A 12217-nucleotide genomic window follows, 5' to 3' on the forward strand; every position below is an offset into this window, starting at 1 on the left:
GTGGGAGCCTCAAAAAATGCGCGTGCGTGCATTCACGCACGCGCATGCACAAAAAACAAAATGTTTTGCACATGTGCAAAACAGGAGGCACCTGAGCGGCGACGGGTCTCCCTGGCGATGGGCGCTGGGTTGCGGCGCCGCCTTCAGCTTGGGCGCCGCCGGAGCCACCCCCGGGACCTCCAAACCGCCGCCCGTTCGGGGAGGTGCGCGCGCAGCTCTCCAAACCTTTGGAGAGGTGTGTGCGCACCTTCACCCAAATGGGCGGCGGTGCCACCAATTTGCAGACGTGCTGCTGCCGGTTTGGAAAGCTGCCGTGGCCCGTTTGCAAAGCTACCGCCTTCGGAGGAAGGTGGCAACTTGTAAATGGGCCATGGCTGCTTTCCAAAAGGGCAGCACCACCGCCCGTTCCAAGAGGTGTGCGTGCAGCTCTCCAAACCTTTGGAGAGGTGCGCGCGCACCACTGCCTGTTCGGAGAGGTGCGCACGCACCGGGCGACTGGGAGCCGCAGGAGACGGCTTAAAGAGCCGCATGCGGCTCCGGAGCCGCAGGTTGCCGACCTGTGGGCTATAGGATCTGAAGCCCACGTAGAAGGGTAGTTTTATGCTGCCCTAGTTCTATTTTATTACAGCAGACGTGTCAAACTGGCAGCCCGTGGGCCGGATGCGTCACGCGCAAGCCACACCCACCTCAGCTCCGCAAAGGCAAAAACTGTCACAATACGTCACGATACATCACGTGACGCAATAGAGCTTGACACCCGTGTATTAAAGTAATTAAAATTAAAATCCCCCCTCTCTCTGTTCTATAAAGGTAATCCTCAACTTACAACAGTTGATTTAGTGACCGTTCAAATTACAAAAGTCAAAAGTGACTTATGTCTGTTTTTCATACTTATGACCTTTGCAACATCCCCTTGGCGCACAAATCTGTTGGATTCATGTCCAACTAAAAGGAACCCAACTAACAGTTTGCAACCTACATTCATCAATCATCTTCGCAACCATGTGGTTGTTGGATGGGCTGTTGTCAAAAAGATCCAAATAAGAACCACAACTGTGCCATCAAAATCCGTCCTTTTTACATGAATCGACATGTGTAAAAAGAGGGTGGGGCTTTGACTGCATGGTCATGGGTACCAAATTGACATTTTTCATCAAAACAGTCCGCTATTCAAACCATAAGGACTAGAAACCTATTTTAACCTTAAGCAACTCTCCCCATCCCAGCCAACCCTAATTATATTATATTATGTTATATTATATTATATTACATTATATTATATTATATTATATTAATTATATTATATTATATTATATTAATTATTATATTATATTATATTATATTATATTAATTATATTATATTATATTATATTAATTATATTATATTATATTATATTAATTATATTATATTATATTATATTATATTATATTATATTATATTATATTATATTATATTATATTATATTATATTATATTATATTATATTATATTATATTATATTATATTATATTATTATAATATTATATTATTATAATATTATATTATACATTACATTACACTACACTACACTACACTATACTATAGTATATTAATATTATTATTAGTATAGTATAGTATAGTATAGTATAGTATAGTATAGTATAGTATAGTATAGTATAGTATAGTATAGTATAGTATAGTATAGTATAGTATAGTATAGTATAGTATAGTATAGTATAGTATAGTATAGTATAGTATAGTATAATAATAAGTTGGAAGGAACCTTGGAGGTCATCTAGTCCAACCCCCTGCTCAGGCAGGAAACCCTATACCATTTTGGACAAATGGCTGTCCAGTCTCTTCTTAAAAACTTCCAGTGTTGGAGCATTCACTGCTTCTGGAGGCAGGTTGTTCCACTGGTTAATTGTTCTAACTGTCAGGAAGTTTCTCCTTAGTTCTAGGTTGCTTCTCTCTTTGGTTAGTTTCCATCCGCTTCTTGTCCTGCTTTCAGGTGCTTTGGAGAATAGATTGACTCCCTCTTCTTTGTGGCAGCTCTGAGATATTGGAACACTATATTATAGTATATTATATTATATTACAGTATAGCATATTACAGTAATAGTATAGTATAGTATAGTATAGTATAGTATAGTATAGTATAGTATAGTATATGCAATGTCGCGTGGTCGCATAGAGAGACGGACACTTGAGCTGGGTAGTACTTCTTTATTGGATCAGGAATGAAGCTGAAGCTAAGGGGTTACCTGGCATCTCTTTATACCTGCCCAGGTGAATCGCAACCAATAGATTCGAACCTGGGCTTCCCGCCAGTGCAGGTGGCCAATGGATTTAAACCCTGGCTTCCCGCCAGAGCTGACCATGCCCTGGGGCTGTCAACGACTAGCTCTATTCAGGCTTTCCCACCAAAAGCGGTTATAGCCTGGAGCTGTCTAGCCCCCTGCTGTGCTGACATTCCGTGTATGCTTTAAGAGCATACACTACAGTATAGTATAGTATAGTACAGTACAGTACAGTACAGTACAGTACAGTACAGTACAGTACAGTATAGTATAGTATAGTATAGTATAGTATAGTATCCCCTTCATTGATTACTGCCTTGCTGTGGCGAAGGGGCTTGCATAATTCAGTGAAGCTATGAGCTATGCCGTGCAGGGCCACCCAAGACGAACAGGTCATAGCAGAGAGTTCTGACAAAATGTGATCCACTGGAGAAGGAAATGGCAACCCACTCCAGTATCTTTGCCATGAAAACCCTATGGACAGTTCCAAAAGGCAAAACGATATGACGCTGGAAGATGAGCCCCTCAGGTCGGAAGGCGTCCAATATGCTACTGGGGAAGAGCAGAGGGCTAGTACTAGTAGCGCCAGAAAGAATGAAGCGACTGGGCCAAAGCCGAAAGGATGCTCAGCTGTGGATGTGTCTGGTGGTGAAAGGAAAGTCCGATCCTGTAAAGATATTTTCTCCATAGGAACCTGGAATGTAAGATCCATGAATCAAGGAAAGCTGGACGTGGTAAAACAAGAGATGACAAGACTGAACATCAACATCTTAGGTATCAGCAAACTAAAATGGACAGGAATGGGTGAATTTAATTCAGATGACCGTCAGGTATACTACTGCGGGCAAAAATCCCTCAGAAGAAATGGAGTAGCCTTCATAGTCAATAAAAGAGTAAGAAAAGCAATACTGGGATACAATCCTCAAAATGACAGAATGATCTCAGTTTGAATCCAAGGCAAACCATTCAATATCACAGTAGTCCAAGTCTATGCCCCAACCACCGGTGCTGAAGAGGATGAAATTGACCAGTTCTATGAAGCCCTACAGCACCTTATAGAACTAACACCAAAAAATGATGTCCTTATCATTATGGGGGATTGGAATGCTAAAGTAGGAAGCCAAAAGATAACCGGAATAACAGGCAAGTTTGGCCTTGGAGTACAAAATGAAGCAGGGCACAGGCGGATAGAATTTTGTCAAGAGAATAGGATGGTCATAGCAAACACTCTTTTCCAACAACCCAAGAGACGGCTCTACACATGGACATCACCAGACGGTCAACACAGAAATCATATTGACTATATGCTCTGCAGCCAAAGATGGAGAAGCTCTATACAGTCAGTAAAAACAAGACCAGGAGCTGACTGTGGCTCAGACCATGAGCTTCTCATTGCAAAGTTTAGGCTTAAACTGAAGAAAGTAAGGAAAAGCACTAGGCCACTCAGGTATGAATTAAATCATATCCCTGTTGAATATACAGTAGAGGTGACAAATAGAGTTAAGGAATTAGATCTGATAGACAGAGTGCCTGAAGAACTATGGACAGAGGTTTGCAACATTGTACAACAGGTAGCAACCAAAACCATCCCAAAGAAAAAGAAATGCAAGAAAGCAAAATGGCTGTCTGAGGAAGCTTTGCAAATAGCTGAGGGAAGGAGTGAAGCGAAAGGCAAGGGAGAAAAAGAAAGATACACCCAATTTAATGCAGAATTCCAGAGAATAGCTAGAAGAGATAAGAATGCCTTCTTAAATGAACAGTGCAAAGAAATAGAAGAAAACAATAGAATAGGGAGGACCAGAGATCTTTTCAAGAAAATTGGAGAGATGAAGGAAACGTTTCATGCAAAAATGGGCATGATAAAAGGACCAAAATGGCAGGGACCTAACAGAGGCAGAAGAGAATAAGAAGAGGTGGCAAAATTACACAGAAGAACTATACAAGAATGAGCTTAACATCCCTGATAATCACAATGAGGTGGTCACTGACCTCGAGCCAGACATCCTAGAATGTGAAGTGAAGCGGGTCTTAGAAAAGCTGAGCAACAACAAAGCTAGTGGAGGTAGCTTAGCTATTCAAAATCTTAAAAGACGATGCAGTAAAAGTGCTACACTTAGTATGCCAGCAAATTTGGAAAACTCAACAGTGGCCACAGGATTGGAAAAGATCAGTTTACATTCCAATTCCAAAGAAAGGCAGTGCCAAAGAATGTTCAAACTATCGCACCATTGCACTCATTTCTCATGCTAGTAAAGTTATGCTTAAAATTCTACAAGCTTGACTCCAGCAGTATGTGGATCGAGAACTACCAGAAGTACAGGCAGGATTTTGAAGAGGCAGAGGAACTAGAGATCAAATTGCCAACATACGCTGGATCATGGAGAAAGCTAGAGAGTTCCAGAAAAACATCTACTTCTGCTTCATTGACTATGCTAAAGCCTTTGATTGTGTGGATCATAACAAACTGTGGCAAGTTCTTAAAGAGATGGGTGTACCAGACCATCTTATTTGTCTCTTGAGAAAGCTATATGTGGGCCAAGAAGCAACAGTGGGAACTGGACACGGAACCACTGATTGGTTCAAAATTGGGAAAGGAGTCCGGCAAGGCTGTATACAGTCGCCTTGCCTATTTAACGTATATGCAGAGCACATCATGAGAAAAGCAGGGCTAGATGAATCAAAAGTTGGAATTAAGATTGCCGGAAGAAATATCAACAACCTAAGATATGCAGATGATACCACTCTAATGGCAGAAAGTGAAGAAGAACTAAAGAGCCTCTTGTTGTGGGTGAAGAAGGAGAGTGCAAAAGTTGGCTTGAAACTTAACATTAAGAAAACCAAGATCATGGCATCCGGCTCTCTCAATTCCTGGCAAATAGATGGGGAGGAAATGGAGGTAGTGACAGATTTTATTTTCCTGGGCTCCAAGATCACTGCAGATGGGGACTGTAGCCAAGAAATTAAAAGACGCTTGCTCCTGGGGAGGAAAGCCATGGCAAATCTAGACAGCACACTAAAAAGCAGAGACGTCACCCTGTCAACAAAAGTGCGTATAGTCAAGGCTATGGTCTTCCCAGTTGCAATGTATGGCAGTGAAAGCTGGACCATAAGAAAGGCTGAGCGCCAAAGAATTGAAGTCTTTGAGCTATGGTGCTGGAGAAGACTCCTGCGAGTCCCTTGGACTGCCAGGCGATCAAACTGGTCAGTCCTAGAGGAGATCAACCCTGACTGCTCTTTAGAAGGCCAGATCCTGAAGCTAAAACTCAAATACTTTGGCCACCTAATGAGAAGGAAGGACTCACTGGAGAAGAGCCTAATGCTGGGAAATATTGAAGGCAAGAGAAGAAGGGGATGACAGAGAATGAAGTGGCTGGATGGAGTCACTGAAGCAGTAGGTGTGAGCTTAAATGGACTCCAGAAGATGGTAGAGGACAGGAAGGCCTGGAGGAACGTTGTCCATGGGGTCGCGATGGGTCGGACATGACTTCGCAACTAACAACAACAAAATTATAGTATACTATAGTATTATAGTATAGTATATTATTATAGTATAGTATAATATAGTATATTATAGTATATCATAATATATTATAATATTAATTTTTTATGCTGCCCATCTTCCCTGTAAGATTCCTGCAAGACTCATGTCTAACAGTTTCTGCCATCCCATCTAAACTGCTCTGATTTGGGGATGTTCGCTGATTTGCAAGAAGCAGTGTTTTCATTTCCTTTGACATTTCAGCCCTGAGGTGTACAGATGGAGAAGCATTCATCACAGCCATAACCTTTCTTTTGCAACAGACGAGGGTGGCGGCCAAGCTATAATTGGGCAGATTATGTATATCGCATATGTGTATAGAGCCATGCTCAGGCTCTCAAGGTCAAGCTCTAGCTTTGTCTCTTAACCTCATTCTATTCAGAAGTAAAGAATTTTCTCTGCTGAGACTATGAAGCATCCTTGCCTGTTAGAGCAAACAACATTGGTTGGAAGTCAACGTACAGTAGCTGAGAACCATGAAGATTCACTACCTTTTACTGGATTTAGTTCAGTAGCATTGCACATGCATTAGGTCAGGGGTCCCCAACCCCCAGTCCGTGGAACAGTACCGGGCCGCAGCATGCCAGCAACCGGTCTGCACAAAAAAGCAAAGCCCCATCCACAGGATGCAGGCAGCACACAAACTCACACCTCATCCGGTCCATGGAAAAACCTCTCTCTACGTTACTGGTCCCTGGTGCCCAAAAGGTTGGGGACCACTGCATTAGATTACAGGTTCAATCCTGGGCCCTTACCACTAAAAATAATTTTAAAAAATCAGATAGCAAGTGATGGGGAAGTCCTCATTTCTCCCCCAGAAAGCCATTATAAGTCAGAATATATCATGCTAGTGCTAAAGAAATGAATGGTTTCAACCAGCCTTTTATTCAGAATCATGAGGACTAGGATTTTGCTTTATTCTAAGGAGTAGAAACACAGCATCATGGCTGAACCTCCTTCCCCCCCCAACCCCCCAAAGGAAACAGAAGTGGAAAACTGCTGCCAGAGTTAAGCAAAACAGGGCTAGAATGAATAGGGCATGAAATGAACTTCCTCTTTACAAGTCAGACAACAAGGAGTTAAAAAAAAACAACCAAGCACTTCTTTTTGCAGAGAAGAGATTTGCAAAGTTCTCCAGCTCTCTGGAGATTACGGATGTCTCAAGCTCCCCCCTGCCCTACTCAACTGAAAGATAAATGGTCTATCTTTGCCCCCCTTTTTTCATTTTCACAGATTTGACATCTAACCTCAGGGCTGCTGCAGAATTAGGAACTCAGAGGAATGTTGAAATGAGACTCACTGTCCCGTATTCCCCCCCCCTTAACATTTCATGCAGAGAATTCAAAATCAATCAGAATCCTTGTTAGAATCTTTCCCAAGCAGAAAAGTCCCCCTTTTCGGTAAACCGACTGCAACTGACAGTTGCAGAAGATGGGGGGGCGTTTTCCCTCTATTCTGCTTAGCCCAGCAAGAAAAGTGGTACCCAAGTAAAGTGTCAAAGGATGCTCTCTAGGCATCCGACTTATTACATCAACTCCGGATCAGCCAACACTGCATTATCAAGGTGAAACCAAAAACTGTAACTCTGCCTTGCACCAAAGAAGACTCACCGTTTCTCCTTGAGGTGGGGGGACAGGAGGTGTCCCGGGCCAAAAATCTCAGCCGGTGACTGAAGTTGAGATGACTGCAGAAGAGGCAATGCTGAAGGAACAGGGCAGAAGCAGGGGAGAGGAGAGAGAACAGAAATGAAATTTGCTGGTCTTAGTTTATGTGAGGAGGGTTTGCAGTCTCCTTCCTTTCTTTCTTTCTTTCTTTCTTTCTTTCTTTCTTTCTTTCTTTCTTTCTTTCTTTCTTTCTTTCTTTCTTCCTTTCTTTTCTTTTCTTTTTTAATTTAGCAGCATGATGCTAATAGCTTCTTTTCAGAGCCTTAATCAGCAAACTCCAAGAAGTAGGGAGGGAGGGAGGGAGAGAGGGAGAAAGAAAGAAACAGGGAAGGGGGGGGAGAGAGAGAGAGAGCTCTGCTGCCTGGGAATGGGAAAAAAAATGAGCACAAAGTTGTACGGAAATGACCGAAGAGCAATAACTGCATTAGAGCAGCCTGCACAGACCAGCAGAAGGAAGGGTTTGGCACCAAAATGTGGGGAGGGTGAAGAGAAAAAGGGATGTGGAAGGAGAACCTGCAAATCCTTTGGCTTCATTCCTGGACAGCTGTAAAGTAGGTCGGAAGCTAGGCAGAGGCAGGCCCCAAAGCCTGGTTCCAGTTTTGGAGTTTGGATCCTCATCAGTACGGAAAGAGGCATCCTACGTTCTACGCAAGGCTGCTGAGTGGGAAAATCCAGGCTAATGTTGCCTTTTCCAGCCTCATTACAGGTAGTCCTCAACCTACGACCACAACAGAGCCTGAAATTTCTGTTGCTAAGTGAGACAGCTGTTAAGTGAATTTTGCCCCATTTTACGACCTTTCTGGCGATATTTGTTAAAGCGAATCACTGCAGTTGTTAAGTTAGTAAGGCAGTTATTAAATGAATATTTGCACAAAAGGTGATCAAATGACCCCGGGACACTGCAACCGTCATAAATATGAGCCAGTTGCCCAAATCCGAATTTTGATCACAGGACCATGGGGATGCTGCAAGGGTTGTAAGTGTGAAAAACCATCACAAGTCACTTTTTCAGTACATTGTAACTATGAACAGTCACTAAACGAATAGTTGTAAATAGAGGATTACTTGTACAGATAGCCCTCAATTTACAACCATTCCTTTAAAAGTTTAAATGACCGTTTGAAGTTACGATGGTGCTGAAAAATGTGACTCACAACTGGTCTTCACACTGATGACTACTGCAGCATTCCTGAGGTCACGTGATCCAAAATTTGGGCACTTGGCAACCTGCATGTACTTCCAAGGGTTGATTGGCCCTCCCAGCCAGCTTCCAACAAAGTCAAAGGGGGGAGCATGATTTGCTTAACAGCCATGTGATTCATTTCACTGTGGTGATTTGCTTAATAACCATAACAAAAAAGGTAGCAAGATTGCACAACTCGCTTAGAGACTGCCTCGCTTAGCAAGGTCCCAGTGCTGGTCGTAAGTCGAGGACTACCTGTATTAAGAAGGGGGGGGCATATGTTCTAGGCAAGGCTGCTGGATGGGAGAATGTAGGATTGCAGCTTATGCTTGGGTGTGAGTGTGACCAAATAGGGGTGCCCAAAAGAGGCCCCCACTCTTTCCTTTTTTTTTAAATTACACAACGGACATCCACTTCCAGCATACAAGTTTCTGGTGACACACACACGCACACACAAGTGACTGCAGCGCAATTGGGGGTGATGTCGCATCAACAAAAGTGCAAAATACAGGTAGTCCTCAACTTACGACCACAATTGAGCACAAAATTTCTGTTGTTAAGTGAGACTGTTTAAGTGAGTTTTGCCCCATTTTACGACTTTTCTTGCCACAGTTGTTAAGTGAATCACTGCAGTTAATAAGTTAATAACCAGCTTGTTGGTGAATCTGACTTCCCCACTAACTTTGCTTGTCAGAAGGTCACAAAAAGTGATCACGTGGCCCTGGGACAGTGCAACTGTCATAAATATGAGCCAGTTGCCAAGCATCTGAATTTTGGCCACATGACCATGGGAGGCTAAAAAGGTTGTCACTATGAAAAATGGTCATAAGTCACATTTTTCAGTGCCATTGTAACTTTGAACTGTCACTAAATAAACTGTTATAAGTCAAGGACTACCCGTAAGGCAGGTGGAGATGAATTAATGCAGCACATTAGGCCTTATCTTTGTTGAATTATGGTTTGTTGCTAAGCAACCAGCTCTGACTTTATGTATCAGGCTATGTCATAAACTGGTTTGAAATTCATAGCTGTTGCGTTCTGTGCCTTGCAGATCTTAAAGAACTGTAGCCTACCAGGCATGTCAGTGGTGAAGAATGCTGGGCATTGTAGTCCCAACCATGATGCATATCAAAAATAATAGTAGTAATAATAATTTATTAGATTTGTACAGTATGCAGCCTGACTCCCTGACATCCAGCAACCTCAAAAATGTGTGGGGTATAGATCACCACCATTTTGATTTTTCTGACCCATTCCCACAGGCACTATAAGCCATAATTGGTGGCATTCAGTCAGCACTCTGACCATAAACCATGGTTTACAAGGCAAGCTATGGGTTCACATAACACGCTAAGCTGCACACTAGCAAATTCTACTAGCCTGTTATGTTAAACCAGTGTCAGTATCCCAACAGCATCTTTCTATCATGGTCATTTAGCAATAAGAATTTAGCAGAACAGCCAACTCTCCAGGCAGTCTACCTGTGAATATTACTTCCTGGAATTGAATAAAAAGGTAGGGGTGAAGGATGCAAATATCTCTAAGCCAGATATGTCAAACTCACGACGTCACGTGACGTCACGCAACGTATTGGGACGGTTTTGCCATTGCCAGTAATGGGGTGGGGCGCAGCTTCCAGATGACGTGTCCGGCCCGCAGGCTGGCAGTTTGACACCCCTGCTCTAAGCTGTAATAGTGTACAAGTAATCCTCAACCTATGACAGGTTGCTAAGCAATAGTTCAAAGCTGCCACAGAGCCCCCCCAAAAAATATTTACAACCCAGTTCCAAAGTTCCAATGGCTGCCCCTCCCCCACAGTCACATGACCATATTTTGAGCATTTAGCAACTGGCAATGACCATGATTTATGATGTTTTTCTCCAAAACTGGCATTTACTTCTCCCATTGGCAAAAATGCCACAGGTGAACAATAGATTTTCTTAATTACTGTGGCGTTCGCTCAATGACCACTGCAAAAAAAAAGTCGATGGTCTTGTCATGACCCACTTTTATGATACTCATGACCTATGAATATAAATATGCAGGCTCCGTTACAGCTGTAAATTGAGGACTACCTGCACTTTTTCAGAAGCATCTACTGCATGATGGAAAACAGAATTTTTAGATGAGATTGATCTTTGGGCTTTGCAGAGGTCTAATATTATTGTTCTAGTAGCAAAAGAACAAAAGAGCCATGGGGGCGCAGTGGTTAGAATGCAGTATTGCAGGCTAATTCTGCCGATTGCCAGCAGTTCGATTCTCACTGGCTCAAGGTTGACTCAGCCTTCCATCCTTCTGAGGTTGGCAAAATGAGGACCCAGATTGTTGGGGGCAACATGCTGACTCTGTAAAACAGCCTAGAGAGGGTTGTAAAGCACTGTGAAGCGATATACTGTATAAGTCTAAGTGCTATTGCTAAAAAAAACCTGCATGTGTCGGGGCAATTACCCAACTATATGGGATGCAAAAAATAGGGGAGGATTGTTGGTTTTCTGCCCAGCTTGGAGGTTTCCCAGAACAGGTGCTTGGCAGCTAGAAGAAACAGGACACTCACTAGAAGGTGAGCCAAAAACATACAATGCTCTGTACTTGATAAGTTTTTGTGAAGGTAAAAGTCATTTTTTTAAAATTTTACATTTTTTTTAACCTGCCATTATTTTTTAAAAAATAATATTATGTCCTCCTATTTTCCCCACAACAACCTTGTGAGGTTGATTGGCCTGAGAGTGGGAAGAACTAGCCCAGGGGTAGGCAACTTCGGCTCTTTTATGACTCATGGACTTCAACTCCCAGAATTCCTGAGCCAGCATGGCTCAGCTTGGAAACCTCTCCCTTTCCCCTCAGCATGGCTGGCTCAGGAATTCTGGGAGTTGAAGTCCATGAGTCATAAAAGAGCCAAGGTTGCCTACCCCTGAACTAGCCCAAAGTCATCCAGCCAGCTTTCATGCCTAAGTGGGACTAGAACTCACAATCTCCTGGGTGACTGGTCCAAAGTCAACCAGCCAGCTTTCATGCCTAAGGCGGGACTAGAACTCATCATCTTTTGGTTTCTAGCCTGGTGCTTTAATTACTAGATCAAATGTTACCTTCCCATCAACGATGGGCACTGAATTGGTTTCCACATGGTATAAAGCTGTGGCTTGCTTGACTACTGTGAGGCAACTAAACTAAGTTGAGTCTCCATGCAGGTGGTCCTCATTTTATGACCGGTCGCTTAGAAACCATTTGAAACTCCAACAGCCTATCTGTGGGTACGTATGACCTGGACTTGAAGTTCCAACTGTTGGGCCCCCCATGGTCACATGACCACATTTTGGTTGCTCGGTAACCAAGCTGCATTTATGGCTGTTTGCAGAGTCCCACAGTCATAGGAACAGATTTTTACCACCGTTTTGCCAAAAACTGGCATTTGCTTCCAGTTTTTTGGCAAAACCATCCAATGGCAAACCATGGATTTGCTTAACAATTACAATGCTCACTTAACAAATGCCACAAACAAGCTTATAAAATCAGGTCGGTCACATGATCACTTGACGATTGCCAAGAGTTATGA

The sequence above is a fragment of the Vipera berus genome (genome assembly GCF_964194415.1).
Source record: "Vipera berus genome assembly, chromosome: 1".
Taxonomy (NCBI): domain Eukaryota; kingdom Metazoa; phylum Chordata; class Lepidosauria; order Squamata; family Viperidae; genus Vipera; species Vipera berus.